Genomic DNA, 27,021 nt, shown 5'->3' with positions numbered 1-27,021 from the left:
CAGTAGATAATGTCTAGGGTAAAGAGAAGGAGAACACTGCAGTGAAAGGCCAGAGACAAATAGAATGTGGGAAGAAAAGGACAGGCAGCCTTTGGGGTACCCTAAAATGCAATAAAGAGCTCCGGGAGTGCTACATTGTACCACGCTACATAATGGGTAAACATTGGTGTGCGTACGCTGCCCTTACCTGCCGGGCAGACAATTACCAGTCAGCAAAGTCGGCTTCCAGGGCATCCCAGGAAAAGCGGATTTCTGTTCCAAGCTGTTCTTATGAGGAGCCACAGATCTCTCCGTGCAGTTTTTATGGTGCCCGGGAACACCGCACCTCTCCGCTGCCACCTGTTGGACACAATACAGTAATGAAGGCACTATCCCACATATGCAAGGGCTGCACCCTGTGCACACTGCTCTAATGATGTCACAAAGGAGCATTAGGGATAAAATTAATGCTATTTGTTGGTTTGAAGTCACAGTTAGTTTATTAGTTTAACAATTGCTTTCTGCACTACGATTGGGATGAAGGTTAATTTGACAGAAAACAAGGGGTGTTATTTTTATTGCTGCATTTCGGGTTAGAGACATTTTTTTTTACATCAGGCTAAGGGTTAGGTTTACAGATGCATTGCAGGTTAATGTAATTATCATTAGAGTTCCCATTAAGCTAGGGGTTCAGGTCAAGATCAAAATTAACGCTGCCTCCCAGCCAATCCCAGAGAGCCAAAGGCAAAGGCGTGCCAAACTCCCAGGACAAGCAAAGGGAAATCTGAGGTAAAGGCAAAGCAAACAGCAAAGGCTAAGGGAAGGGCAAAAGCAAGGAAAATACCCAGTGATAAGCTATGGTGAGGGCAAGGAGAGCACAGCAGGGAAGGCCAACAGCAAAGGCCGAGAAAACACAGCAAGAAACACCAAAACAGAAGGCCAAGAGAACATGGCAAGAAATGCCTAGGCAAGAGCTAAGAGAACATGGCAAGAAATGCCAAAACAGGAGGCCGAGAGGACGTGGCAGGGAACGCCAGGACAAGCGGCCAAAGAGAACATGGCAAAGGAAGCCAATGCAGAAGGCCAAGAGAAGGTGGCTGGGTAGGCCAAAACAGGAGGCCAAGCAGAATGCCACAGGGAAGGGAACGCCAAACAGGACGCCGAGGAGGACATCACAGGGAACGCCCGGGCAAGGGCTATGAGATGGCAGGAAGTGCCGAGGACAACGGCCAAGAGAACATGGCAAGAAATACCAAAACAGAAGGCTAAGAGAACACAGCAGTAAATGCCTAGGCAAGGGCTAAGAGAACATGGCAGGAAGTGCCAAAACAGGAAGCCAAGAGGATGTGGCAGGGAACTCCAGAACAAGTGGCCAGAGAGAACATGGCAAAGAAAGCCCATGCAGAAGGCCAAGAGAAGGTGGCTGGGTAGGCCAAAACAGGAGGCCAAGGAGAATGCCACAGGGAACGCCCAGGCAATGGCTATGAGATGGCAGGAAATGCTGAGGACAACAGCCAAGAGAACAAGGCAAGAAATGCCAAAACCAAATGCTGAAGAGAATGCAGCAAAGAAAGCTAAGTACAATGGCCACGACAATGGGGCACAGAACACCAAAACAGGACAGCAAGAAAATGCAGTAGATAATGTCTAGGGTAAAGAGAAGGAGAACACTGCAGTGAAAGGCCAGAGACAAATAGAATGTGGGAAGAAAAGGACAGGCAGCCTTTGGGGTACCCTAAAATGCAATAAAGAGCTCCGGGAGTGCTACATTGTACCACGCTACATAATGGGTAAACATTGGTGTGCGTACGCTGCCCTTACCTGCTGGGCAGACAATTACCAGTCAGCAAAGTCGGCTTCCAGGGCATCCCAGGAAAAGCGGATTTCTGTTCCAAGCTGTTCTTATGAGGAGCCACAGATCTCTCCGTGCAGTTTTTATGGTGCCCGGGAACACCGCACCTCTCCGCTGCCACCTGTTGGACACAATACAGTAATGAAGGCACTATCCCACATATGCAAGGGCTGCACCCTGTGCACACTGCTCTAATGATGTCACAAAGGAGCATTAGGGATAAAATTAATGCTATTTGTTGGTTTGAAGTCACAGTTAGTTTATTAGTTTAACAATTGCTTTCTGCACTACGATTGGGATGAAGGTTAATTTGACAGAAAACAAGGGGTGTTATTTTTATTGCTGCATTTCGGGTTAGAGACATTTTTTTTTACATCAGGCTAAGGGTTAGGTTTACAGATGCATTGCAGGTTAATGTAATTATCATTAGAGTTCCCATTAAGCTAGGGGTTCAGGTCAAGATCAAAATTAACGCTGCCTCCCAGCCAATCCCAGAGAGCCAAAGGCAAAGGCGTGCCAAACTCCCAGGACAAGCAAAGGGAAATCTGAGGTAAAGGCAAAGCAAACAGCAAAGGCTAAGGGAAGGGCAAAAGCAAGGAGAATGCCCAATGAAAGGCTATGGTGAGCGCAAGGGCAAGGAGAGCACAGCAGGGAAGGCCAACGGCAAAGGCCAACAGAACACAGCAAGAAATGCCTAGGTGAGGGCTAAGAGCACACGGCAGGACGTGCCAAAACAGGAGGCCGAGAGGACGTGGCAGGGAACGCCAGAACAAGCAGCCAAAGAGAACATGGCAAAGGAAGCCAATGCATGAGGCCAAGAGAAGGTGGCTAGGTAGGCCAAAACAGGAGGCCAAGGAGAATGCCACAGGGAACGCCAAAACAGAAGGCAAAGGTATAGACAGCACCCAAGGGAAGGCAACATCAAAGACAAGGCAAAGTCATGGAGAACAACAAAGGGAAGGCCTCGCCAGAGGCCGGGCCTCAAGGGACAGCCTCGGGAATGCCAAAATGAAGGACAAGATCAAAGAGAATGCCGCAAGGAACACCAAAACAGCACAAGACTGATGAGACCATTGCACAGAACACCAAAACAGAGGGCAAAAACCAAGATAATGCCACAGGCAATGCCAAAACAGAGGGCAGGGCCCAATAGAACAATGCAGGGAACGCCAAAACGGAGGGCAAGGCTCAAGAGAACAATGCACGGAACGCCAAAACGGAGGGCAGGGCCCAAGAAAACACCGCCAGGAACGCCAAAACGGAGGGCAGGGCCCAAGAAAACACCGCCAGGAACGCCAAAACGGAGGGCAGGGCCCAAGAAAACACCGCCAGGAACGCCAAAACGGAGGGCAGGGCCCAAGAAAACACCGCCAGGAACGCCAAAACAGAGGGCAGGGCCCAAGAAAACAATGGAGGAAATGCCAAAACACTGGGCAAGGCACAAGAGAATGCCACCACAGACATCAGAACAGAGACCAAAGAGAATGCTGCAGGAAATAACTAGGCACAGAGGAGAGGCAAGGGGAACGCACAAGGAAGAGAACGGACAGCCTGTAAGGCACGCTGAAATGCAGAAATGAACTCCGGGTACCCTACCTTGTGTCTTACTAAGTAATGGGTAAACATTGCCCTTACCTCTTGGGCAGATTATTACCGTCAGCAAAGTTGGCTTCCGGGGCATCGCAGGAAATGCAGATTTCTGTTCCTGGCTGTTGTCATGAAGAGCCACAGATTGCTCTGTGCAGTTGTTATGGCACTCAGGAGTGCCACAGCTCCCCGCTGCCATCTGTTGGACACAATACAGTAATGAAGGCACTATCCCACATATGCAAGGGCTGCACCCTGTGCACACTGCTCTAATGATGGCACAAAGGAGCATTAGGGATAAAATTAATGCTATTTGTTGGCTTGAATTGTTAAACTAACTACAACTTCTTTTCTGCACTACGATTGGGATGAAGGTTAATTTGACAGAAAACAAGGGGTGTTATTTTTATTGCTGCATTTCGGGTTAGAGACATTTTTTTTTACATCAGACTAAGGGTTAGGTTTACAGATGCATTGCAGGTTAATGTAATTATCATTAGAGTTCCCATTAAGCTAGGGGTTCAGGTCAAGATCAAAATTAACGCTGCCTCCCAGCCAATCCCAGAGAGCCAAAGGCAAAGGCGTGCCAAACTCCCAGGACAAGCAAAGGGAAATCTGAGGTAAAGGCAAAGCAAACAGCAAAGGCTAAGGGAAGGGCAAAAGCAAGGAAAATACCCAGTGATAAGCTATGGTGAGGGCAAGGAGAGCACAGCAGGGAAGGCCAACAGCAAAGGCCGAGAAAACACAGCAAGAAACACCAAAACAGAAGGCCAAGAGAACATGGCAAGAAATGCCTAGGCAAGAGCTAAGAGAACATGGCAAGAAATGCCAAAACAGGAGGCCGAGAGGACGTGGCAGGGAACGCCAGGACAAGCGGCCAAAGAGAACATGGCAAAGGAAGCCAATGCAGAAGGCCAAGAGAAGGTGGCTGGGTAGGCCAAAACAGGAGGCCAAGCAGAATGCCACAGGGAAGGGAACGCCAAACAGGACGCCGAGGAGGACATCACAGGGAACGCCCGGGCAAGGGCTATGAGATGGCAGGAAGTGCCGAGGACAACGGCCAAGAGAACATGGCAAGAAATACCAAAACAGAAGGCTAAGAGAACACAGCAGTAAATGCCTAGGCAAGGGCTAAGAGAACATGGCAGGAAGTGCCAAAACAGGAAGCCAAGAGGATGTGGCAGGGAACTCCAGAACAAGTGGCCAGAGAGAACATGGCAAAGAAAGCCCATGCAGAAGGCCAAGAGAAGGTGGCTGGGTAGGCCAAAACAGGAGGCCAAGGAGAATGCCACAGGGAACGCCCAGGCAATGGCTATGAGATGGCAGGAAATGCTGAGGACAACAGCCAAGAGAACAAGGCAAGAAATGCCAAAACCAAATGCTGAAGAGAATGCAGCAAAGAAAGCGAAGTACAATGGCCACGACAATGGGGCACAGAACACCAAAACAGGACAGCAAGAAAATGCAGTAGATAATGTCTAGGGTAAAGAGAAGGAGAACACTGCAGTGAAAGGCCAGAGACAAATAGAATGTGGGAAGAAAAGGACAGGCAGCCTTTGGGGTACCCTAAAATGCAATAAAGAGCTCCGGGAGTGCTACATTGTACCACGCTACATAATGGGTAAACATTGGTGTGCGTACGCTGCCCTTACCTGCCGGGCAGACAATTACCAGTCAGCAAAGTCGGCTTCCAGGGCATCCCAGGAAAAGCGGATTTCTGTTCCAAGCTGTTCTTATGAGGAGCCACAGATCTCTCCGTGCAGTTTTTATGGTGCCCGGGAACACCGCACCTCTCCGCTGCCACCTGTTGGACACAATACAGTAATGAAGGCACTATCCCACATATGCAAGGGCTGCACCCTGTGCACACTGCTCTAATGATGTCACAAAGGAGCATTAGGGATAAAATTAATGCTATTTGTTGGTTTGAAGTCACAGTTAGTTTATTAGTTTAACAATTGCTTTCTGCACTACGATTGGGATGAAGGTTAATTTGACAGAAAACAAGGGGTGTTATTTTTATTGCTGCATTTCGGGTTAGAGACATTTTTTTTTTACATCAGGCTAAGGGTTAGGTTTACAGATGCATTGCAGGTTAATGTAATTATCATTAGAGTTCCCATTAAGCTAGGGGTTCAGGTCAAGATCAAAATTAACGCTGCCTCCCAGCCAATCCCAGAGAGCCAAAGGCAAAGGCGTGCCAAACTCCCAGGACAAGCAAAGGGAAATCTGAGGTAAAGGCAAAGCAAACAGCAAAGGCTAAGGGAAGGGCAAAAGCAAGGAAAATACCCAGTGATAAGCTATGGTGAGGGCAAGGAGAGCACAGCAGGGAAGGCCAACAGCAAAGGCCGAGAAAACACAGCAAGAAACACCAAAACAGAAGGCCAAGAGAACATGGCAAGAAATGCCTAGGCAAGAGCTAAGAGAACATGGCAAGAAATGCCAAAACAGGAGGCCGAGAGGACGTGGCAGGGAACGCCAGGACAAGCGGCCAAAGAGAACATGGCAAAGGAAGCCAATGCAGAAGGCCAAGAGAAGGTGGCTGGGTAGGCCAAAACAGGAGGCCAAGCAGAATGCCACAGGGAAGGGAACGCCAAACAGGACGCCGAGGAGGACATCACAGGGAACGCCCGGGCAAGGGCTATGAGATGGCAGGAAGTGCCGAGGACAACGGCCAAGAGAACATGGCAAGAAATACCAAAACAGAAGGCTAAGAGAACACAGCAGTAAATGCCTAGGCAAGGGCTAAGAGAACATGGCAGGAAGTGCCAAAACAGGAAGCCAAGAGGATGTGGCAGGGAACTCCAGAACAAGTGGCCAGAGAGAACATGGCAAAGAAAGCCCATGCAGAAGGCCAAGAGAAGGTGGCTGGGTAGGCCAAAACAGGAGGCCAAGGAGAATGCCACAGGGAACGCCCAGGCAATGGCTATGAGATGGCAGGAAATGCTGAGGACAACAGCCAAGAGAACAAGGCAAGAAATGCCAAAACCAAATGCTGAAGAGAATGCAGCAAAGAAAGCTAAGTACAATGGCCACGACAATGGGGCACAGAACACCAAAACAGGACAGCAAGAAAATGCAGTAGATAATGTCTAGGGTAAAGAGAAGGAGAACACTGCAGTGAAAGGCCAGAGACAAATAGAATGTGGGAAGAAAAGGACAGGCAGCCTTTGGGGTACCCTAAAATGCAATAAAGAGCTCCGGGAGTGCTACATTGTACCACGCTACATAATGGGTAAACATTGGTGTGCGTACGCTGCCCTTACCTGCTGGGCAGACAATTACCAGTCAGCAAAGTCGGCTTCCAGGGCATCCCAGGAAAAGCGGATTTCTGTTCCAAGCTGTTCTTATGAGGAGCCACAGATCTCTCCGTGCAGTTTTTATGGTGCCCGGGAACACCGCACCTCTCCGCTGCCACCTGTTGGACACAATACAGTAATGAAGGCACTATCCCACATATGCAAGGGCTGCACCCTGTGCACACTGCTCTAATGATGTCACAAAGGAGCATTAGGGATAAAATTAATGCTATTTGTTGGTTTGAAGTCACAGTTAGTTTATTAGTTTAACAATTGCTTTCTGCACTACGATTGGGATGAAGGTTAATTTGACAGAAAACAAGGGGTGTTATTTTTATTGCTGCATTTCGGGTTAGAGACATTTTTTTTTACATCAGGCTAAGGGTTAGGTTTACAGATGCATTGCAGGTTAATGTAATTATCATTAGAGTTCCCATTAAGCTAGGGGTTCAGGTCAAGATCAAAATTAACGCTGCCTCCCAGCCAATCCCAGAGAGCCAAAGGCAAAGGCGTGCCAAACTCCCAGGACAAGCAAAGGGAAATCTGAGGTAAAGGCAAAGCAAACAGCAAAGGCTAAGGGAAGGGCAAAAGCAAGGAGAATGCCCAATGAAAGGCTATGGTGAGCGCAAGGGCAAGGAGAGCACAGCAGGGAAGGCCAACGGCAAAGGCCAACAGAACACAGCAAGAAATGCCTAGGTGAGGGCTAAGAGCACACGGCAGGACGTGCCAAAACAGGAGGCCGAGAGGACGTGGCAGGGAACGCCAGAACAAGCAGCCAAAGAGAACATGGCAAAGGAAGCCAATGCATGAGGCCAAGAGAAGGTGGCTAGGTAGGCCAAAACAGGAGGCCAAGGAGAATGCCACAGGGAACGCCAAAACAGAAGGCAAAGGTATAGACAGCACCCAAGGGAAGGCAACATCAAAGACAAGGCAAAGTCATGGAGAACAACAAAGGGAAGGCCTCGCCAGAGGCCGGGCCTCAAGGGACAGCCTCGGGAATGCCAAAATGAAGGACAAGATCAAAGAGAATGCCGCAAGGAACACCAAAACAGCACAAGACTGATGAGACCATTGCACAGAACACCAAAACAGAGGGCAAAAACCAAGATAATGCCACAGGCAATGCCAAAACAGAGGGCAGGGCCCAATAGAACAATGCAGGGAACGCCAAAACGGAGGGCAAGGCTCAAGAGAACAATGCACGGAACGCCAAAACGGAGGGCAGGGCCCAAGAAAACACCGCCAGGAACGCCAAAACGGAGGGCAGGGCCCAAGAAAACACCGCCAGGAACGCCAAAACGGAGGGCAGGGCCCAAGAAAACACCGCCAGGAACGCCAAAACGGAGGGCAGGGCCCAAGAAAACACCGCCAGGAACGCCAAAACAGAGGGCAGGGCCCAAGAAAACAATGGAGGAAATGCCAAAACACTGGGCAAGGCACAAGAGAATGCCACCACAGACATCAGAACAGAGACCAAAGAGAATGCTGCAGGAAATAACTAGGCACAGAGGAGAGGCAAGGGGAACGCACAAGGAAGAGAACGGACAGCCTGTAAGGCACGCTGAAATGCAGAAATGAACTCCGGGTACCCTACCTTGTGTCTTACTAAGTAATGGGTAAACATTGCCCTTACCTCTTGGGCAGATTATTACCGTCAGCAAAGTTGGCTTCCGGGGCATCGCAGGAAATGCAGATTTCTGTTCCTGGCTGTTGTCATGAAGAGCCACAGATTGCTCTGTGCAGTTGTTATGGCACTCAGGAGTGCCACAGCTCCCCGCTGCCATCTGTTGGACACAATACAGTAATGAAGGCACTATCCCACATATGCAAGGGCTGCACCCTGTGCACACTGCTCTAATGATGGCACAAAGGAGCATTAGGGATAAAATTAATGCTATTTGTTGGCTTGAATTGTTAAACTAACTACAACTTCTTTTCTGCACTACGATTGGGATGAAGGTTAATTTGACAGAAAACAAGGGGTGTTATTTTTATTGCTGCATTTCGGGTTAGAGACATTTTTTTTTACATCAGACTAAGGGTTAGGTTTACAGATGCATTGCAGGTTAATGTAATTATCATTAGAGTTCCCATTAAGCTAGGGGTTCAGGTCAAGATCAAAATTAACGCTGCCTCCCAGCCAATCCCAGAGAGCCAAAGGCAAAGGCGTGCCAAACTCCCAGGACAAGCAAAGGGAAATCTGAGGTAAAGGCAAAGCAAACAGCAAAGGCTAAGGGAAGGGCAAAAGCAAGGAAAATACCCAGTGATAAGCTATGGTGAGGGCAAGGAGAGCACAGCAGGGAAGGCCAACAGCAAAGGCCGAGAAAACACAGCAAGAAACACCAAAACAGAAGGCCAAGAGAACATGGCAAGAAATGCCTAGGCAAGAGCTAAGAGAACATGGCAAGAAATGCCAAAACAGGAGGCCGAGAGGACGTGGCAGGGAACGCCAGGACAAGCGGCCAAAGAGAACATGGCAAAGGAAGCCAATGCAGAAGGCCAAGAGAAGGTGGCTGGGTAGGCCAAAACAGGAGGCCAAGCAGAATGCCACAGGGAAGGGAACGCCAAACAGGACGCCGAGGAGGACATCACAGGGAACGCCCGGGCAAGGGCTATGAGATGGCAGGAAGTGCCGAGGACAACGGCCAAGAGAACATGGCAAGAAATACCAAAACAGAAGGCTAAGAGAACACAGCAGTAAATGCCTAGGCAAGGGCTAAGAGAACATGGCAGGAAGTGCCAAAACAGGAAGCCAAGAGGATGTGGCAGGGAACTCCAGAACAAGTGGCCAGAGAGAACATGGCAAAGAAAGCCCATGCAGAAGGCCAAGAGAAGGTGGCTGGGTAGGCCAAAACAGGAGGCCAAGGAGAATGCCACAGGGAACGCCCAGGCAATGGCTATGAGATGGCAGGAAATGCTGAGGACAACAGCCAAGAGAACAAGGCAAGAAATGCCAAAACCAAATGCTGAAGAGAATGCAGCAAAGAAAGCTAAGTACAGTGGCCACGACAATGGGGCACAGAACACCAAAACAGGACAGCAAGAAAATGCAGTAGATAATGTCTAGGGTAAAGAGAAGGAGAACACTGCAGTGAAAGGCCAGAGACAAATAGAATGTGGGAAGAAAAGGACAGGCAGCCTTTGGGGTACCCTAAAATGCAATAAAGAGCTCCGGGAGTGCTACATTGTACCACGCTACATAATGGGTAAACATTGGTGTGCGTACGCTGCCCTTACCTGCTGGGCAGACAATTACCAGTCAGCAAAGTCGGCTTCCAGGGCATCCCAGGAAAAGCGGATTTCTGTTCCAAGCTGTTCTTATGAGGAGCCACAGATCTCTCCGTGCAGTTTTTATGGTGCCCGGGAACACCGCACCTCTCCGCTGCCACCTGTTGGACACAATACAGTAATGAAGGCACTATCCCACATATGCAAGGGCTGCACCCTGTGCACACTGCTCTAATGATGTCACAAAGGAGCATTAGGGATAAAATTAATGCTATTTGTTGGTTTGAAGTCACAGTTAGTTTATTAGTTTAACAATTGCTTTCTGCACTACGATTGGGATGAAGGTTAATTTGACAGAAAACAAGGGGTGTTATTTTTATTGCTGCATTTCGGGTTAGAGACATTTTTTTTTACATCAGGCTAAGGGTTAGGTTTACAGATGCATTGCAGGTTAATGTAATTATCATTAGAGTTCCCATTAAGCTAGGGGTTCAGGTCAAGATCAAAATTAACGCTGCCTCCCAGCCAATCCCAGAGAGCCAAAGGCAAAGGCGTGCCAAACTCCCAGGACAAGCAAAGGGAAATCTGAGGTAAAGGCAAAGCAAACAGCAAAGGCTAAGGGAAGGGCAAAAGCAAGGAAAATACCCAGTGATAAGCTATGGTGAGGGCAAGGAGAGCACAGCAGGGAAGGCCAACAGCAAAGGCCGAGAAAACACAGCAAGAAACACCAAAACAGAAGGCCAAGAGAACATGGCAAGAAATGCCTAGGCAAGAGCTAAGAGAACATGGCAAGAAATGCCAAAACAGGAGGCCGAGAGGACGTGGCAGGGAACGCCAGGACAAGCGGCCAAAGAGAACATGGCAAAGGAAGCCAATGCAGAAGGCCAAGAGAAGGTGGCTGGGTAGGCCAAAACAGGAGGCCAAGCAGAATGCCACAGGGAAGGGAACGCCAAACAGGACGCCGAGGAGGACATCACAGGGAACGCCCGGGCAAGGGCTATGAGATGGCAGGAAGTGCCGAGGACAACGGCCAAGAGAACATGGCAAGAAATACCAAAACAGAAGGCTAAGAGAACACAGCAGTAAATGCCTAGGCAAGGGCTAAGAGAACATGGCAGGAAGTGCCAAAACAGGAAGCCAAGAGGATGTGGCAGGGAACTCCAGAACAAGTGGCCAGAGAGAACATGGCAAAGAAAGCCCATGCAGAAGGCCAAGAGAAGGTGGCTGGGTAGGCCAAAACAGGAGGCCAAGGAGAATGCCACAGGGAACGCCCAGGCAATGGCTATGAGATGGCAGGAAATGCTGAGGACAACAGCCAAGAGAACAAGGCAAGAAATGCCAAAACCAAATGCTGAAGAGAATGCAGCAAAGAAAGCTAAGTACAATGGCCACGACAATGGGGCACAGAACACCAAAACAGGACAGCAAGAAAATGCAGTAGATAATGTCTAGGGTAAAGAGAAGGAGAACACTGCAGTGAAAGGCCAGAGACAAATAGAATGTGGGAAGAAAAGGACAGGCAGCCTTTGGGGTACCCTAAAATGCAATAAAGAGCTCCGGGAGTGCTACATTGTACCACGCTACATAATGGGTAAACATTGGTGTGCGTACGCTGCCCTTACCTGCCGGGCAGACAATTACCAGTCAGCAAAGTCGGCTTCCAGGGCATCCCAGGAAAAGCGGATTTCTGTTCCAAGCTGTTCTTATGAGGAGCCACAGATCTCTCCGTGCAGTTTTTATGGTGCCCGGGAACACCGCACCTCTCCGCTGCCACCTGTTGGACACAATACAGTAATGAAGGCACTATCCCACATATGCAAGGGCTGCACCCTGTGCACACTGCTCTAATGATGTCACAAAGGAGCATTAGGGATAAAATTAATGCTATTTGTTGGTTTGAAGTCACAGTTAGTTTATTAGTTTAACAATTGCTTTCTGCACTACGATTGGGATGAAGGTTAATTTGACAGAAAACAAGGGGTGTTATTTTTATTGCTGCATTTCGGGTTAGAGACATTTTTTTTTTTTACATCAGGCTAAGGGTTAGGTTTACAGATGCATTGCAGGTTAATGTAATTATCATTAGAGTTCCCATTAAGCTAGGGGTTCAGGTCAAGATCAAAATTAACGCTGCCTCCCAGCCAATCCCAGAGAGCCAAAGGCAAAGGCGTGCCAAACTCCCAGGACAAGCAAAGGGAAATCTGAGGTAAAGGCAAAGCAAACAGCAAAGGCTAAGGGAAGGGCAAAAGCAAGGAAAATACCCAGTGATAAGCTATGGTGAGGGCAAGGAGAGCACAGCAGGGAAGGCCAACAGCAAAGGCCGAGAAAACACAGCAAGAAACACCAAAACAGAAGGCCAAGAGAACATGGCAAGAAATGCCTAGGCAAGAGCTAAGAGAACATGGCAAGAAATGCCAAAACAGGAGGCCGAGAGGACGTGGCAGGGAACGCCAGGACAAGCGGCCAAAGAGAACATGGCAAAGGAAGCCAATGCAGAAGGCCAAGAGAAGGTGGCTGGGTAGGCCAAAACAGGAGGCCAAGCAGAATGCCACAGGGAAGGGAACGCCAAACAGGACGCCGAGGAGGACATCACAGGGAACGCCCGGGCAAGGGCTATGAGATGGCAGGAAGTGCCGAGGACAACGGCCAAGAGAACATGGCAAGAAATACCAAAACAGAAGGCTAAGAGAACACAGCAGTAAATGCCTAGGCAAGGGCTAAGAGAACATGGCAGGAAGTGCCAAAACAGGAAGCCAAGAGGATGTGGCAGGGAACTCCAGAACAAGTGGCCAGAGAGAACATGGCAAAGAAAGCCCATGCAGAAGGCCAAGAGAAGGTGGCTGGGTAGGCCAAAACAGGAGGCCAAGGAGAATGCCACAGGGAACGCCCAGGCAATGGCTATGAGATGGCAGGAAATGCTGAGGACAACAGCCAAGAGAACAAGGCAAGAAATGCCAAAACCAAATGCTGAAGAGAATGCAGCAAAGAAAGCTAAGTACAATGGCCACGACAATGGGGCACAGAACACCAAAACAGGACAGCAAGAAAATGCAGTAGATAATGTCTAGGGTAAAGAGAAGGAGAACACTGCAGTGAAAGGCCAGAGACAAATAGAATGTGGGAAGAAAAGGACAGGCAGCCTTTGGGGTACCCTAAAATGCAATAAAGAGCTCCGGGAGTGCTACATTGTACCACGCTACATAATGGGTAAACATTGGTGTGCGTACGCTGCCCTTACCTGCTGGGCAGACAATTACCAGTCAGCAAAGTCGGCTTCCAGGGCATCCCAGGAAAAGCGGATTTCTGTTCCAAGCTGTTCTTATGAGGAGCCACAGATCTCTCCGTGCAGTTTTTATGGTGCCCGGGAACACCGCACCTCTCCGCTGCCACCTGTTGGACACAATACAGTAATGAAGGCACTATCCCACATATGCAAGGGCTGCACCCTGTGCACACTGCTCTAATGATGTCACAAAGGAGCATTAGGGATAAAATTAATGCTATTTGTTGGTTTGAAGTCACAGTTAGTTTATTAGTTTAACAATTGCTTTCTGCACTACGATTGGGATGAAGGTTAATTTGACAGAAAACAAGGGGTGTTATTTTTATTGCTGCATTTCGGGTTAGAGACATTTTTTTTTACATCAGGCTAAGGGTTAGGTTTACAGATGCATTGCAGGTTAATGTAATTATCATTAGAGTTCCCATTAAGCTAGGGGTTCAGGTCAAGATCAAAATTAACGCTGCCTCCCAGCCAATCCCAGAGAGCCAAAGGCAAAGGCGTGCCAAACTCCCAGGACAAGCAAAGGGAAATCTGAGGTAAAGGCAAAGCAAACAGCAAAGGCTAAGGGAAGGGCAAAAGCAAGGAGAATGCCCAATGAAAGGCTATGGTGAGCGCAAGGGCAAGGAGAGCACAGCAGGGAAGGCCAACGGCAAAGGCCAACAGAACACAGCAAGAAATGCCTAGGTGAGGGCTAAGAGCACACGGCAGGACGTGCCAAAACAGGAGGCCGAGAGGACGTGGCAGGGAACGCCAGAACAAGCAGCCAAAGAGAACATGGCAAAGGAAGCCAATGCATGAGGCCAAGAGAAGGTGGCTAGGTAGGCCAAAACAGGAGGCCAAGGAGAATGCCACAGGGAACGCCAAAACAGAAGGCAAAGGTATAGACAGCACCCAAGGGAAGGCAACATCAAAGACAAGGCAAAGTCATGGAGAACAACAAAGGGAAGGCCTCGCCAGAGGCCGGGCCTCAAGGGACAGCCTCGGGAATGCCAAAATGAAGGACAAGATCAAAGAGAATGCCGCAAGGAACACCAAAACAGCACAAGACTGATGAGACCATTGCACAGAACACCAAAACAGAGGGCAAAAACCAAGATAATGCCACAGGCAATGCCAAAACAGAGGGCAGGGCCCAATAGAACAATGCAGGGAACGCCAAAACGGAGGGCAAGGCTCAAGAGAACAATGCACGGAACGCCAAAACGGAGGGCAGGGCCCAAGAAAACACCGCCAGGAACGCCAAAACGGAGGGCAGGGCCCAAGAAAACACCGCCAGGAACGCCAAAACGGAGGGCAGGGCCCAAGAAAACACCGCCAGGAACGCCAAAACGGAGGGCAGGGCCCAAGAAAACACCGCCAGGAACGCCAAAACAGAGGGCAGGGCCCAAGAAAACAATGGAGGAAATGCCAAAACACTGGGCAAGGCACAAGAGAATGCCACCACAGACATCAGAACAGAGACCAAAGAGAATGCTGCAGGAAATAACTAGGCACAGAGGAGAGGCAAGGGGAACGCACAAGGAAGAGAACGGACAGCCTGTAAGGCACGCTGAAATGCAGAAATGAACTCCGGGTACCCTACCTTGTGTCTTACTAAGTAATGGGTAAACATTGCCCTTACCTCTTGGGCAGATTATTACCGTCAGCAAAGTTGGCTTCCGGGGCATCGCAGGAAATGCAGATTTCTGTTCCTGGCTGTTGTCATGAAGAGCCACAGATTGCTCTGTGCAGTTGTTATGGCACTCAGGAGTGCCACAGCTCCCCGCTGCCATCTGTTGGACACAATACAGTAATGAAGGCACTATCCCACATATGCAAGGGCTGCACCCTGTGCACACTGCTCTAATGATGGCACAAAGGAGCATTAGGGATAAAATTAATGCTATTTGTTGGCTTGAATTGTTAAACTAACTACAACTTCTTTTCTGCACTACGATTGGGATGAAGGTTAATTTGACAGAAAACAAGGGGTGTTATTTTTATTGCTGCATTTCGGGTTAGAGACATTTTTTTTTACATCAGACTAAGGGTTAGGTTTACAGATGCATTGCAGGTTAATGTAATTATCATTAGAGTTCCCATTAAGCTAGGGGTTCAGGTCAAGATCAAAATTAACGCTGCCTCCCAGCCAATCCCAGAGAGCCAAAGGCAAAGGCGTGCCAAACTCCCAGGACAAGCAAAGGGAAATCTGAGGTAAAGGCAAAGCAAACAGCAAAGGCTAAGGGAAGGGCAAAAGCAAGGAAAATACCCAGTGATAAGCTATGGTGAGGGCAAGGAGAGCACAGCAGGGAAGGCCAACAGCAAAGGCCGAGAAAACACAGCAAGAAACACCAAAACAGAAGGCCAAGAGAACATGGCAAGAAATGCCTAGGCAAGAGCTAAGAGAACATGGCAAGAAATGCCAAAACAGGAGGCCGAGAGGACGTGGCAGGGAACGCCAGGACAAGCGGCCAAAGAGAACATGGCAAAGGAAGCCAATGCAGAAGGCCAAGAGAAGGTGGCTGGGTAGGCCAAAACAGGAGGCCAAGCAGAATGCCACAGGGAAGGGAACGCCAAACAGGACGCCGAGGAGGACATCACAGGGAACGCCCGGGCAAGGGCTATGAGATGGCAGGAAGTGCCGAGGACAACGGCCAAGAGAACATGGCAAGAAATACCAAAACAGAAGGCTAAGAGAACACAGCAGTAAATGCCTAGGCAAGGGCTAAGAGAACATGGCAGGAAGTGCCAAAACAGGAAGCCAAGAGGATGTGGCAGGGAACTCCAGAACAAGTGGCCAGAGAGAACATGGCAAAGAAAGCCCATGCAGAAGGCCAAGAGAAGGTGGCTGGGTAGGCCAAAACAGGAGGCCAAGGAGAATGCCACAGGGAACGCCCAGGCAATGGCTATGAGATGGCAGGAAATGCTGAGGACAACAGCCAAGAGAACAAGGCAAGAAATGCCAAAACCAAATGCTGAAGAGAATGCAGCAAAGAAAGCTAAGTACAATGGCCACGACAATGGGGCACAGAACACCAAAACAGGACAGCAAGAAAATGCAGTAGATAATGTCTAGGGTAAAGAGAAGGAGAACACTGCAGTGAAAGGCCAGAGACAAATAGAATGTGGGAAGAAAAGGACAGGCAGCCTTTGGGGTACCCTAAAATGCAATAAAGAGCTCCGGGAGTGCTACATTGTACCACGCTACATAATGGGTAAACATTGGTGTGCGTACGCTGCCCTTACCTGCCGGGCAGACAATTACCAGTCAGCAAAGTCGGCTTCCAGGGCATCCCAGGAAAAGCGGATTTCTGTTCCAAGCTGTTCTTATGAGGAGCCACAGATCTCTCCGTGCAGTTTTTATGGTGCCCGGGAACACCGCACCTCTCCGCTGCCACCTGTTGGACACAATACAGTAATGAAGGCACTGCTCCACATACGCAGGGGCTGCACCCTGTGCACACTGCTCTAATGATGGCACAAAGGAGCATTAGGGATAAAATTAATGCTATTTGTTGGCTTGAATTGTTAAACTAACTACAACTTCTTTTCTGCACTACGATTGGGATGAAGGTTAATTTGACAGAAAACAAGGGGTGTTATTTTTATTGCTGCATTTCGGGTTAGAGACATTTTTTTTTTTTACATCAGGCTAAGGGTTAGGTTTACAGATGCATTGCAGGTTAATGTAATTATCATTAGAGTTCCCATTAAGCTAGGGGTTCAGGTCAAGATCAAAATTAACGCTGCCTCCCAGCCAATCCCAGAGAGCCAAAGGCAAAGGCGTGCCAAACTCCCAGGACAAGCAAAGGGAAATCTGAGGTAAAGGCAAAGCAAACAGCAAAGGCTAAGGGAAGGGCAAAAGCAAGGAAAATACCCAGTGATAAGCTATGGTGAGGGCAAGGAGAGCACAGCAGGGAAGGCCAACAGCAAAGGCCAAGAAAACACAGCAAGAAACACCAAAACAGAAGGCCAAGAGAACATGGCAAGAAATGCCTAGGCAAGAGCTAAGAGAACATGGCAAGAAATGCCAAAACAGGAGGCCAAGAGGACGTGGCAGGGAACGCCAGGACAAGCGGCCAAAGAGAACATGGCAAAGAAAGCCAATACAGAAGGCCAAGAGAAGGTGGCTGGGTAGGCCAAAACAGGAGGCCAAGCAGAATGCCACAGGGAAGGGAACGCCAAACAGGACGCCGAGGAGGACATCACAGGGAACGCCCGGGCAAGGGCTATGAGATGGCAGGAAGTGCCGAGGACAACGGCCAAGAGAACATGGCAAGAAATACCAAAACAGAAGGCTAAGAGAACACAGCAGTAAATGCCTAGGCAAGGGCTAAGAGAACATGGCAGGAAGTGCCAAAACAGGAAGCCAAGAGGATGTGGCAGGGAACTCCAGAACAAGTGGCCAGAGAGAACATGGCAAAGAAAGCCCATACAGAAGGCCAAGAGAAGGTGGCTGGGTAGGCCAAAACAGGAGGCCAAGGAGAATGCCACAGGGAACGCCAAAACAGGACACCGAGGAGGATGCCACAGGGAACGCCCAGGCAATGGCTATGAGATGGCAGGAAATGCTGAGGACAATGGCCAAGAGAACATGGCAAGAAACGCCAAAATTAAATGCTGAAGAGAATGCAGCAAAGAAAGCTAAGTACAATGGCCACGACAATGGGGCACAGAACACCAAAACAGGACAGCAAGAAAATGCAGTAGAGAATGTCTAGGGTAAAGAGAAGGAGAACACTGCAGTGAAAGGCCAGAGACAAATAGAATGTGGGAAGAAAAGGACAGGCAGCCTTTGGGGTACCCTAAAATGCAATAAAGAGCTCCGGGAGTGCTACGTTGTACCATGCTACATAATGGGTAAACATTGTTGTGCATACGCTGCCCTTACCTGCTGGGCAGACAATTACCAGTCAGCAAAGTGGGATTCTGGGGCATTCCAGGAAATCCAGCTTTCCGTTTCTAGCTGTTCTCATGAAGATTCACACATCTCTCCATGCAGACATTACAGCACCTGGGAGAACCACAGCTCCCAGTAATGCTGCACAGTAACGAAAGCACTACCCTGCATACATTGGGGGGCTGCACTCTGTGCATGATGCTGCTCACCAGCAGCACAGTAGCTGAGAACAACACACAAGAAAAGGCTCAAATACCCAATAACACTTTTGCTTCCATCTCCTCTGATAACTGCTCATTATATACAGCCCTCACCTTTGGCTGTGCAGGTGGGGATTGAGAAAGCAATGCCACCCCCACCAACAACCTCCCTGCCCCACACTGAGAGTCAAGATAGGGTTTGGGATCACCTGAGGAACCTGAACATCCAGGAGTCTATGGGTCCCAATGAAATGCATCCCAGAGTCACGACGGTATTCACTGATGCAGTCAACAAGCCATTCTCAACAGTATTTGAGAAGTTGTGGCAGTCAGGTGAAATCCCTGGTGAGTAGAAAAAAGGCAACAGCACATCTGTTATTATGGATAAAAAGGATGACCCTGGGAACTATCAACATGTCAGTCTCACCTCTGTGCTGTGAATGATCGCAGAGCAGATCCTCCTGGAAGTGACTCCAAGGCACATGTTCCAGTGCATCACCACCCTGAGTGAAAAACTTCCTCCTAATATCCAACCTAAACCTCTCCTGTCTTAGTTTAAAACTACTCCCACTTGTCCTATCCTGATCCACCCTCATAAACAGCTGTTTCCCCTCCTGTTTATCCACTCCCTCAAGTACTGGAAGGCCACAATGAGGTCTCTCCAGAGCCTTCTCTTCTCCAGTCTAAACAAGCCCAGTTCCCTCAACCTTTCCTCATAGGAGAGGTGCTCCAGGCCTCTGATCATCTTAGTGCCCTCCTCTGGACCCACTCTGAGAGTTCCAAGTCCTTCCTGTGCTGGGGGCTCCAGGCCTGGACGCAGTTAAGCAGATGGTGCCTCATGAGAGCCGAGTAGAGGGGGAAAAGAAAAAAAAAAAAAAATCACCTCCCTCTCTCTGCTGGCTGTTCTTCTTTTAATGCAGCCCAGGATATAGTTGTCTTTCCAGGATGCAAGTGCACACTGCTAGCTCATGTCCAGCTTCTTATCCACTGGGATCCACACGTCCTTCTCTTCAGGGCTGCTCTCAAGTGGTTCTTTGCCGAGTTTGTATAAACATCTGGGATTGCCTCTTCATCACTGACATTGACAGTGGGGGTCAAGTGCACCCTAATGACACCGAGCTGTGGGGTGCAGTGACACACCAGAGGGATGGGACACCATCCAGAGAGACCTCAATAGGCTGAGTAGTGGGCACTCAGCAATGTACCTTCCCAGCCCAGAAAGCTAACTGTATGCTGGGTTCCACCCAAAGATGCGTGGTCAGTAGGCAAAGGGAGATGATCCTGCCCCTCTGCCCTATGCTGGTGAGGCCTCACCTGGAGTGCTGTGTCTGGATTTGGATGGCTGCAGTGTAGGACACAGACATAGAGCTGTTGGAGTACATCCAGAGAATAGCCACAAATATGAACCGAGGGATGGAATGCCTTTCCTATGAAGAGAGAAAATTGGGGCTGTTCAGCCTGGAGAAGTGAAGGCTCTGAGGTGACCTGGTAACAGCCTTTCAATACCTAAAGGGAAAAATGAGAAAAAATTTAGGTTAGATATGAAGAAAATCTTGTGAGGGTGGTGACACAGTGTAACAGGTTACTCAGACACATGATGGATGCCTTGTCCCTTCCAAGGTGAGGCTGGGCCAGGTTCTGGGCAACCTGATCTAGCTGTATCACAGAGCCTCTCTGGACCAATCCCAGTACTCAGCAGACCAGGGACCTCACTTCATCACACTGTTGGGAACCAGAGCTGTAGAGCTATTGAATGGGGGACAGGGGATGGAAGGAAGAGGGATGGGGGTTTGGGTGTCATAGAGATTAGGAAACTAATAGGATCTCCAGACAATTAGGATGGAGATATCTGGGGTGATGCTGAGTACAGTGGTCCAAAAGAGGACAATCCTTGGCCTTCTATAAAGATGAAGTCAGATCTGCTGTTCAAACAGAAAGGACTGTAGGATCCCAAGGTGGTCAGTCACAATGTGCTCTTAGAACAATGCCTGGGGATCCATTACCATTGACAAATTTGTAAGGGAGATATGGGAGAGAACCAGACAAAATAGGAACAGAATACCTGTTATCACTATGCTCGAGTGGTGCAGACCATATTATGCTCAGTGAGGATGAAGCAGATGGCCACTACGTTCTGGGAGTGTTCTTCAGGTCCTGGCCAAAGCACCTCACTCTATCATCAGCCGTGTAGTGCAGCAGGCTGGGAGAATAGACCCCATGGAGAAAGGTGAGCCGCCTGCAACCCATTTGATCCCTAAGTGAGCTTCCCACAGCCATTAGAAACCTGCCTGCATACAAGCTAGTGCACAAACACGGGGCTTGGAATGCTCTGTTACCTGCTCAGTAGATCTCAGAGTGCTTACACCCCTGATGAGACAAACTCCAGCAATCCCTAAACACCATCAAGCTAAAAAAAAAAAATGAGATCAGCTGATTTATTACATGTAAGGGTGCACAGAATGCCTTTAAACAACTTTGTATGCTTGGAAGCAGTGCATAACACTCTTAACTACAGTCATGAAATGGGATGATAGAGGTGTACACAAACCATGTTTGGAGCCCCAGGTTTGAGATCATGCTGTAAGAACCATGAAATGGTGAACAGAGATGGAACCAGAAGATAACAAGCTCAGAAAGATTTGCTTAAAAGACCTGGAGAATGAAGAACCTCTTTATGGAAAAGGATGTTAGCTCTGGGCATTCCCACAACAGCAATGCTCAGTCAGCTAACCAGCATTATCCTGAGGCTGATTGAAGCATTCCAGAAATGAGGGAGCAATGAAAGAAAGAAACATGTGTCAGTCCTTCAATCACCATATCAGAGAAAGGGAGATAACACCTTCATCTCCCTTAGAGAAGAAAAAAGGGCATTGTGATGACAAACATGCAAATACAGCTGCTCTAATCCAGTTTGGTATCCCCCCCAAAAAGGTGGAGCTCACAGCCCTGAAATAAAGAAGAAATTACATGCCCCGTTCCAAATACTCACCCCACTCTCCCAGGGAAGCTGCCGCCAGGATGCTGCACCTATGGCTGCCAGGCCTTAAATGTAGTCAGGATACCCCCAGAAGGGGATATCACAGCCCTGAAATAAAAAAAAGAATAAGTTACCCCATTCCAAGGATGAACACTCAGCCCACACTGCCAAGGAAGCAGTCTCCAGGTAGAGATGCTGCCCTTGTGGCTTCCACCCCTTAAAATGTGGTCAGGATACTAGAGGAAAAAAAAAAAAAAAAAAAGAGAGAGAGAGAAAGAGATTACAGCCCTGAAATAAAGAAACCACTTACCCCCTTCTCAAGAACCAACACTTGCCCATGCTCCACAGGAGACAGTCTACAGAGATAAACGCTGTCCTTACAGGTGCCAGCACTTAAGTGTGGTCAGGATGCCCCCAAAATGGGAAAAATCACAGCCCTGAAATAAGAAGGAATCACTAGCCCTTTCTCAAGGACCAGACCTCCCCCCACACTCCCAAGGAGACAGTCGCCTAAGATAGATACCACGTTTAAGGCTGTCAGCCCTTAAGTCGGGGCGAGATCTACCAAAAAAAGGAGAGATTGCAACCCTGAAATAAAGAAACACTCACTCTGTTCTAAGGGTTCACTCCATGCTCTAAAGGAAACATTCACCAGGTACAATAGCTGCTCATCCTGCTGCCAGACCTTAAGTGTGGTCAGGAACCGCCCAGAAGGGAAGATTACAATCCAACAATGAAGAAAGAATCAGTTACCCTATTCCAACAACAATCACCCCACACCACAGAGAAAGCAGTCTCCATGGAGAGATGCTGCCCTTATGGTTTCCACCCCTTGAAAGCGGTCAAGATGCCAAAAAAAGGGAAAGAAGGCATGGCAGCAACTTCAGTAAAAACAAGGCATGGCAGCAACTTCAGTAAAAACAAGGCATGGCAGCAACTTCAGTAAAAACAAGGCATGGCAGCAACTTCAGTAAAAACAAGGCATGGCAGCAACTTCAGTAAAAACAAGGCATGGCAGCAACTTCAGTAAAAACAAGGCATGGCAGCAACTTCAGTAAAAACAAGGCATGGCAGCAACTTCAGTAAAAACAAGGCATGGCAGCAACTTCAGTAAAAACAAGGCATGGCAGCAACTTCAGTAAAAACAAGGCATGGCAGCAACTTCAGTAAAAACAAGGCATGGCAGCAACTTCAGTAAAAACAAGGCATGGCAGCAACTTCAGTAAAAACAAGGCATGGCAGCAACTTCAGTAAAAACAAGGCATGGCAGCAACTTCAGTAAAAACAAGGCATGGCAGCAACTTCAGTAAAAACAAGGCATGGCAGCAACTTCAGTAAAAACAAGGCATGGCAGCAACTTCAGTAAAAACAAGGCATGGCAGCAACTTCAGTAAAAACAAGGCATGGCAGCAACTTCAGTAAAAACAAGGCATGGCAGCAACTTCAGTAAAAACAAGGCATGGCAGCAACTTCAGTAAAAACAAGGCATGGCAGCAACTTCAGTAAAAACAAGGCATGGCAGCAACTTCAGTAAAAACAAGGCATGGCAGCAACTTCAGTAAAAACAAGGCATGGCAGCAACTTCAGTAAAAACAAGGCATGGCAGCAACTTCAGTAAAAACAAGGCATGGCAGCAACTTCAGTAAAAACAAGGCATGGCAGCAACTTCAGTAAAAACAAGGCATGGCAGCAACTTCAGTAAAAACAAGGCATGGCAGCAACTTCAGTAAAAACAAGGCATGGCAGCAACTTCAGTAAAAACAAGGCATGGCAGCAACTTCAGTAAAAACAAGGCATGGCAGCAACTTCAGTAAAAACAAGGCATGGCAGCAACTTCAGTAAAAACAAGGCATGGCAGCAACTTCAGTAAAAACAAGGCATGGCAGCAACTTCAGTAAAAACAAGGCATGGCAGCAACTTCAGTAAAAACAAGGCATGGCAGCAACTTCAGTAAAAACAAGGCATGGCAGCAACTTCAGTAAAAACAAGGCATGGCAGCAACTTCAGTAAAAACAAGGCATGGCAGCAACTTCAGTAAAAACAAGGCATGGCAGCAACTTCAGTAAAAACAAGGCATGGCAGCAACTTCAGTAAAAACAAGGCATGGCAGCAACTTCAGTAAAAACAAGGCATGGCAGCAACTTCAGTAAAAACAAGGCATGGCAGCAACTTCAGTAAAAACAAGGCATGGCAGCAACTTCAGTAAAAACAAGGCATGGCAGCAACTTCAGTAAAAACAAGGCATGGCAGCAACTTCAGTAAAAACAAGGCATGGCAGCAACTTCAGTAAAAACAAGGCATGGCAGCAACTTCAGTAAAAACAAGGCATGGCAGCAACTTCAGTAAAAACAAGGCATGGCAGCAACTTCAGTAAAAACAAGGCATGGCAGCAACTTCAGTAAAAACAAGGCATGGCAGCAACTTCAGTAAAAACAAGGCATGGCAGCAACTTCAGTAAAAACAAGGCATGGCAGCAACTTCAGTAAAAACAAGGCATGGCAGCAACTTCAGTAAAAACAAGGCATGGCAGCAACTTCAGTAAAAACAAGGCATGGCAGCAACTTCAGTAAAAACAAGGCATGGCAGCAACTTCAGTAAAAACAAGGCATGGCAGCAACTTCAGTAAAAACAAGGCATGGCAGCAACTTCAGTAAAAACAAGGCATGGCAGCAACTTCAGTAAAAACAAGGCATGGCAGCAACTTCAGTAAAAACAAGGCATGGCAGCAACTTCAGTAAAAACAAGGCATGGCAGCAACTTCAGTAAAAACAAGGCATGGCAGCAACTTCAGTAAAAACAAGGCATGGCAGCAACTTCAGTAAAAACAAGGCATGGCAGCAACTTCAGTAAAAACAAGGCATGGCAGCAACTTCAGTAAAAACAAGGCATGGCAGCAACTTCAGTAAAAACAAGGCATGGCAGCAACTTCAGTAAAAACAAGGCATGGCAGCAACTTCAGTAAAAACAAGGCATGGCAGCAACTTCAGTAAAAACAAGGCATGGCAGCAACTTCAGTAAAAACAAGGCATGGCAGCAACTTCAGTAAAAACAAGGCATGGCAGCAACTTCAGTAAAAACAAGGCATGGCAGCAACTTCAGTAAAAACAAGGCATGGCAGCAACTTCAGTAAAAACAAGGCATGGCAGCAACTTCAGTAAAAACAAGGCATGGCAGCAACTTCAGTAAAAACAAGGCATGGCAGCAACTTCAGTAAAAACAAGGCATGGCAGCAACTTCAGTAAAAACAAGGCATGGCAGCAACTTCAGTAAAAACAAGGCATGGCAGCAACTTCAGTAAAAACAAGGCATGGCAGCAACTTCAGTAAAAACAAGGCATGGCAGCAACTTCAGTAAAAACAAGGCATGGCAGCAACTTCAGTAAAAACAAGGCATGGCAGCAACTTCAGTAAAAACAAGGCATGGCAGCAACTTCAGTAAAAACAAGGCATGGCAGCAACTTCAGTAAAAACAAGGCATGGCAGCAACTTCAGTAAAAACAAGGCATGGCAGCAACTTCAGTAAAAACAAGGCATGGCAGCAACTTCAGTAAAAACAAGGCATGGCAGCAACTTCAGTAAAAACAAGGCATGGCAGCAACTTCAGTAAAAACAAGGCATGGCAGCAACTTCAGTAAAAACAAGGCATGGCAGCAACTTCAGTAAAAACAAGGCATGGCAGCAACTTCAGTAAAAACAAGGCATGGCAGCAACTTCAGTAAAAACAAGGCATGGCAGCAACTTCAGTAACACATGAATCACTCACCACTTTCCAAAGGTCTGCATTCACTCCCAAGGAGACAACCCCCAGGTAGAGATGCTGCCCTTACTGTTCCCAGCCCTTAAATGTGGTCAGGGAGGGGGTGGAGCCAAGGTCAGCCCTATCCGGTCCCATAGGTGAATTGCTTCCACCTGTGCTCACAGGGCTGGCTACACCCTTCACCAGGTGCTCAATCACTGCTTCTGGCTGTGAACTAACTGTTCCCATAAGGCCTGAAGCAAAAAAAAAAAAAAAAAGACTAGTAACAAGCTGGCGATTGGATCTGCCTGTCTGGCAAGGGGAGTTTTATCAGTGGATGAGCAACAATGGCACGCATATTTTGATTCAACTCTGTCCTCAAAGGCAATTGGTAAAATTGCCTGACTTTCTAAAATTGGTGACTCTGCTGGTGACACTGGGGTGACACTGGGGTGACATTGGGCTAGGATGATGTGGGGGGGTGATGCTGAGGGGTGATGTTGGAATATCATGGGGGGACATCAGGGAGTGATGTTGGAGTGATATTGTTGGGGGGAATGTAGTGGAAACCCTAAGGTGTGGCTTGAAACAATAATTGAGAAGGGACAAACCAGAGGAGCTCAGGTGCACGAAACGCACCTGAGTGATGAAAGGGGTGGATCCTGGCTCCACCCCCTCCCAGGCCTCATTTAAGTGTTGTCAGCAGGAATGAGCAGCTTTTGCTGGAGGTCCCTGCTTGCTTGAGATCTTCTAAAGTTAAGTAGATTTTGTTCCTTGTTTTTGTGTTTATAGCTGCCGTGTTTAAGCAAGTCTTCACTTATTGCAACCTAGGACTTACTTTTTTGCTATTGTTGTTGCATTTTCCATCATGTTGTAGCATTACAGGAGATAATTATTGGTGGGGGTGATGTTGGGGTTTTTTTGAGTAGTATTGTTGGAGTGAAGCTGGGAGGTTACATTCCGATAAGACTAGGATGGTGTTGGAGTTTCACTGGGGGGTGACATAAGGGAGTGATATTGGGGTTACACTGTTGGGGTGACACTGGTGGGGGCACACTGGTGTGACACTGGGGTGAAACTGGGTTGAGGTTGTGCAGTAATGTTGTAGGGTGATGTTAGAGTATCTCTGGGGGATGAGATGAAGGAGTGACGTTGTTGGGGGGGTGACATTATTGAGGTGATGCTGGGAGGGAAGTGAGGGAGGAATCAGGAAATGACGTTGGGGTGATGTTGTTGGGGTGACAAGGGAGAGACGTTGGGTGGTGATGTTGGGGTATCACTTGGGGTAACATCAAGGAGTGACATTGTTGGGGTGACATTACTAGGAAGGATATTGGGCTATCCCTACCCTAAGAGGGGTTTCAACAGGGAGTGACGCTGCGGTGATGTTTGGAAGTGATACTGGGGAGTGCTGGTGGGGTGTGGCTGGGATTGACATCAGGAAGTGAAGCTGGGGGGGTGACACTGGAGTGAAATTGGGATGATACAGGGATGATATTAAGGGGTGACACTGGGGGTGATGTTGGGGTATCACTGGAGGAAGTGATGTTGGGTTGATGTCGGGGAATGAAGTTGTGGGTTGATGTTGGGATATTACTAGGGTTTAACATCAAGGAGTGATGTTTTGGGGGGATGTGGGGGTGACGCTGGGGTGATGTTAAGAGTGACGTTGGGGGAGACATTACTGGGGTGAAATTGTTGGGGTGACACTGGGTTTATTTTGGGGAATGACATTGAGAGGTAATGAGTATGACTGGAGGTGACATCAGGGGGTGATACTGGGGGAACGTTGTTGGGGTGATACAAGGAATGACACTGGGGTGGCACTGCTGTGACAGTGGGGTGATATTAGGGAGTAATGTTGGGGGGATGAGGTTGGGTTATTGCTGGGGGGGGGTTCAACAGGGGGGTGACACTGGGGTGATGTTGTAGTATTACTGGGGGCTACCATTGGGGATACTGGAGAATGTTTCTGGTGTGTCATTCTAGTGACAAGGGTGAT

At 48.3% G+C, this 27,021-nt stretch overlaps 4 long non-coding RNA genes across 5 annotated transcripts; all 4 read right to left on the bottom strand.

Annotated features, from left to right (window-relative positions):
- Window positions 1-741: 741 nt before the first annotated feature.
- On the bottom strand, window positions 742-10,349 carry LOC149915561 (uncharacterized). Of its 2 annotated transcripts, none has more exons than XR_016472138.1 (5): window positions 9,955-10,349; window positions 6,685-6,836; window positions 5,071-5,222; window positions 3,467-3,617; window positions 742-1,952 (listed from the first exon to the last, which is right to left on the bottom strand). It is a non-coding gene; the product is annotated as an uncharacterized LOC149915561 (long non-coding RNA). The 2 variants fall into 2 exon arrangements; XR_016472139.1 differs by lacking the exon at window positions 9,955-10,349 and adding an exon at window positions 8,351-8,473.
- A 1,775-nt stretch (window positions 10,350-12,124) lies between these two features.
- On the bottom strand, window positions 12,125-16,608 carry LOC149915560 (uncharacterized). The gene is made up of 3 exons (XR_016472080.1): window positions 16,454-16,608; window positions 14,850-15,000; window positions 12,125-13,335 (listed from the first exon to the last, which is right to left on the bottom strand). It is a non-coding gene; the product is annotated as an uncharacterized LOC149915560 (long non-coding RNA).
- Window positions 16,609-17,666: 1,058 nt separating this feature from the next.
- On the bottom strand, window positions 17,667-20,715 carry LOC149915559 (uncharacterized). The gene is made up of 3 exons (XR_016472077.1): window positions 20,644-20,715; window positions 20,370-20,543; window positions 17,667-19,813 (listed from the first exon to the last, which is right to left on the bottom strand). It is a non-coding gene; the product is annotated as an uncharacterized LOC149915559 (long non-coding RNA).
- A 61-nt stretch (window positions 20,716-20,776) lies between these two features.
- Window positions 20,777-22,228, bottom strand: LOC149915558 (uncharacterized). Its single transcript, XR_016472078.1, has 3 exons — window positions 21,894-22,228; window positions 21,595-21,721; window positions 20,777-21,392 (listed from the first exon to the last, which is right to left on the bottom strand). It is a non-coding gene; the product is annotated as an uncharacterized LOC149915558 (long non-coding RNA).
- Between the last annotated feature and the right edge of the window lie 4,793 nt (window positions 22,229-27,021).

The sequence above is a fragment of the Phasianus colchicus genome, chromosome 18 (genome assembly GCF_987193195.1).
Source record: "Phasianus colchicus chromosome 18, bPhaCol1.hap1.1, whole genome shotgun sequence".
Taxonomy (NCBI): Eukaryota; Metazoa; Chordata; class Aves; order Galliformes; family Phasianidae; genus Phasianus; species Phasianus colchicus.
This window is presented reverse-complemented; position numbering and strand designations above follow the sequence as displayed.